The sequence below is a fragment of the Mus pahari genome, chromosome 4 (genome assembly GCF_900095145.1).
Source record: "Mus pahari chromosome 4, PAHARI_EIJ_v1.1, whole genome shotgun sequence".
Taxonomy (NCBI): Eukaryota; Metazoa; Chordata; class Mammalia; order Rodentia; family Muridae; genus Mus; species Mus pahari.
The window spans coordinates 120,272,794-120,277,396 of record NC_034593.1 but is presented as its reverse complement, the minus strand read 5'-3'; positions in this window follow the sequence as shown (position 1 = coordinate 120,277,396).

The following is a 4,603-nucleotide window of genomic DNA, read 5'->3' as shown; positions in this document are numbered from 1 at the left end:
GTAAATGTGGCTTTAGGATGAGTTCTATTTTCTCGTTGGTCAAACCTTCCAGGAAACCATCTGGCACTCATTGATGAATGATTTAGATGAGTAATCAGAGCCCAGTGTTCTCTGCCAGCAGTGTGTATGAGTCTGGTAGGTCTCAGAAGATCTGGAAAGAGGGACATATGTGCAGAAGAGATGGATCCTGGGAGACAATGACCTCACTGCTGACTGAGAGGTTGACCACAGCAAACTAAAAGGAGTTTTGCTTTTCAGCTAGTTTTGCCTTTCAATTGACAGGCACGCTCTGGCATCTCACCCAAGAGGTGATAGTACCAGAAACAGAGAGGACATAAAATGATAGACCACTTTTCAAAAAAAAAAAAAAATGTTCATGTATCTATGTACTTCTGAGAATGCAGAGCCCTTTCAAGACGACTTTGCTAGAACTACAATGTGTAGTCTTAATTTATGTGGAGGATGAGATACCGTCTGGATGACGAGTCCCATCTGAATCAACTCAGTTACTTTTAAAAGAACTCACATGTTTATTACAGCATTTCAAACATAGTTTTAAATTATGTGTTTTTGTGTGTCTGTGTGTGGGGATGGACATGTTATTGCTAGTACCCATGGAGCCCAGAGGATACCCAGGAGCTGAAGTGACAGCCAATTATGAACCATTTGAAAGGGGTACTTGGTATAAAACGTAGGTCCTCTGTAAGGACAATGTATGTTTTAACCACTAGGCCATCTATTGCTCTTGCACCTTGTTTACTATATTCTTGCAAGCTAGTCAGAGAGTATCTTCAAAATGCTACCTCCCTTTTCTCTGCAAGGGAGTGCTTGCTCGTGTGTTCAGAAGGTTGATGCCTTCACTCCCGTATGTCTATGAGCCTCAGCACGGAAAAGAAGCTTTCAGGAGTTGTCTGTACTATCCTCCAACTTGGTTTTGTAAATAAAAGATCGTAGCTGCTGTTCTGTTGATAGACATGCATTCTACCATTTTATTTTGAACTGTATCACTGAATACTAATAATGTTGGTATGTATCCATATCTGCCTTTACTCAATAAGTCTGCTACAGACTATATTTACTATAATTAAATTCACCTTCTTTCCTTTCTATCATAAATTAAAAGTTAAAATTTTTGTGGAAGAGATATTTTTATTGGATCAAAAGTTATACCAGAGCAGTATTTTTAACCTTTTTCATCAGAACATAGAATGAGTAAATACATTTTGAAATCACATCTTAGTAAATGGACTCTGACAGAGACACATACACATACACAGACATATACACTTGCACACTCATACAGAAACATACACACACACACACACACACACACACACACAGGCACACACACAGAAACACAGACTCACACACAAACACATGCATACACACATACACACAGCTGAAGCATGGCTTATTAAGCTCCACTAACTGTGACAAACTTAACTATTTTCTTATCTGTCTCATTAGCCATCTTCTGTTGTAGAGGACGATAAAGTGCTGCTCCTAACATCCTAAGACCCACTTGCCTAGGCCTCTTCTCAGGCTTCTTATATGATGGTGAAGGACTCTGTGGTTGAGGGCTTAGTTTTTCTTTTCATTTACTACACTTTTATGATTGCAAAGTCTTTATGACATTGAATGTGCCACCTGGGCCATTGAAGTGCACTGCAGTGGCTGTTGACACATTCATGATGTGGAAAAAATGTAATGACTGCCCAGGACTTCTGGTTAACTCCTTTTATGTAAACCCTTTCCAAAGCATATCGTAGCTTACTTTTACCATGTTCTCCTCTGGCTCTCTCCCACTGTTTCCACTTAAGTTTAATTTTCTTTATCAGGGATTGAAGGAATTCCGAAGAAGCTTGTAAGTACATCTTGGAAGGAGAACTGAGTAACACAGAGTCCTCTGGATAATGTGTGGCTAAACAAACAGGCTGGTCATAAAGTACAGGGCTAGATAGATGTGGTGTGTCCATGGAGACTTCGGAGAACACCCCAAGCACAGAGCCTGCAGACACAGGAGGAATGGAATCCTTGATTTTAATTCCTTGCCCACAGCAGAGGGGGAGTCGGAGCTTGCCCTCAAAGGAAGACAGAACCTGCTTTTCTTAGTAGTAGCTGTCAGCCATCTTGTCTGATTCTGAGACACAGTCTTTCTACAGACTGGAAACACTTGTTAGAGATTTGCTCACTGTCAAAACAAACCCACATCCTGGTTTCTGTGATGGTGAATACCGTGGATTAGGCCATCAGATAAAGGGGTTGAAAAGACATGATTTTTACATAATCCCCACCAGTAAGGGCACTTATGTCTTTCCTTATCTGATTTCTATGTGTAAACAGGTTAAATACTAGTCAGGGTGCATAAAAGTTTGACGTTTGGATTTTTCTGTTCTTTTTGACAAATAAATACAGGCAAAACTACACAGTTCACTGTGTCTTTAGGCTATATCTTCTGCCATATGCTACAAGTGTGTTCTTTAGTTTCTATAGTTTTTTTTTTTTTTTAATGAAGTGGCAAACTTTATTTGAACTTATAATTTGATGTTTTGCTGTGACTCACACGGAAAAAAAAAACGAAGATTTAAATCAAAAGGAAATTGTATTTATCCTAGCAGTTCTAAACTCTTGAGTAGTAACTTTCCAGAAGGATTTATCTATTTTTATGTGTACGAGAGCTTTGCTAGCACATACGGCTTCTGCACACATGTACGCCTGCAGAGGTAAGAGGCAGGCAGTCTATCCCTTAGAACAGGAACTGTGGATGGCAGGGAGTCACAAGTAGAGACTGGGAACTGAACAAGCACTTTTAACCACTAGCCATCTTTCCAACACAGAAATGGTAATGCCGTATTTCACTTCAGTTTATTAGTAACATATGTCACTACAGTATGAACAACTTTGGTCAATCCATTCCATTCTCATAATACAACTGTTATGCGTTTGAAAACAAAAGTCGCCCCCGCCCCAACTTTCCTCTCAGTGTTCTGGATGCAAGTAGCTATTCAATTTTTCTCTCCTAGATGGAATCAAAATTCCTGGCTTAAGGAACTAACATGACGTCATGATTTCCACATGCCTTCCAGAGTTTTGCTCCTGCAGAAGACAGCTTCATGCTTGTTACCTGCAAAAATCATTAAATGAATATGTCTCATTCTGAAGGTTATGCGTGTCACCAGCTCTTCTGGGAGGTCTGGCCCATTTTTCATAAAACAAAACTGGTACCTTGAGACCATTGGCTAGTTGCTAGTTTAGTCTTCTTTATCCATCCAGTAACTCTGAACCGAATGCTTCTCCCTCTGATTCTCATGAAACCCTTTGACTTGGCTATTCCAGTGCCTACAGCTCATCTGGAAGTTTTGCCAGAGTGGTTCCATTTAAAATACTTTTTTCTAATTATTACATCAATGAATATTTTTATACATATTTGAAAATGTATATGGACCAGTAGAAAATATTGGAGAGAAAGATCATTCACAATGATTCGTCTGCTCTTGACATAGTCCCTTCTAGCTCGTTTTGTTACTATATTGGTCTACTGCTCTGCCACTGTTGCAAATTTTTTATGCCATAAGAATCCTGAGATATACCATGGGAAGGTATTTCCTTATCAGAAGTCAATGTGAATGTTAGAATATTATTTGTCAAAGCACAAGGTAAGCAATACTAACCAGACTTCCACTCACTAAGTAGAGCCAGGTAAGGTTAGATTTTCCAAAACCTACGTTAATTACGGTTCTTAAGTGCTTCAACCTCCCCTCTAGCCCACGGACCAAAGGTAGGAGAGAAAGATGGTAAATAGGACAAGGAAGATATGAACTTGTTTAGAAGAAGTTCTCTGGGGCAATACCAATCTTTGTTGTCAGGATGTCAGCAGTCCAGTCCAAAACATCAAACAAGAATTGTTAGTGCCAGTCCAGCCCAACTGAGAAACACCAAATATGGATAAGTTGCCATGGCATGGGTATGTATATAGGTATATAAAACAGGTATGCAAAGAAAGCATTTACTGATAATGCTCATTAAGACATTTATTTAAAATCTAGTTAGCATACATATAACTTTAACCATTTCTTAAAAATAAAAGCAATTAGATGGGTGTGTTTGTTTATTTTTACAAAAGAAAGTATGTGAAAATTCAATATTGGCTGTGCATTTGATGCTGCAGGATATAGAGCATCCGCAGTGTTCTCTGCAGTTGAACAGTTGCTTGACTTTATAGACATCAATGATGATAAACTTGTTTTGCTTAATTAGACACAGCAGGGATATGTTTAAGGTCAGAATTTAATTAAACTTTAGGTGCTGATGGAAATTCTTTTCTAATTCTAAGTAAAAATTCAATTAATGTCTTTTGAGTAAAACTCAAAAGTTCAAATAGCATTTTTAAATTAATCTCTTACTGTTTTGAGAACATCATACATGAATATTGTATTTACATCATTTCACCTCTCTCTCCATCCAGTTCTTTCTGTGTGCCCCTAACTCCCTTTCAAATTCACAACCTCTCTGTCTTTAGTTATTATCAACTCACTCACGAGTGCATTCTCTCTCTCTCTCTCTCTCTCTCTCTCTCTCTCTCTCTCTCTCTCTCTCTCTCTCT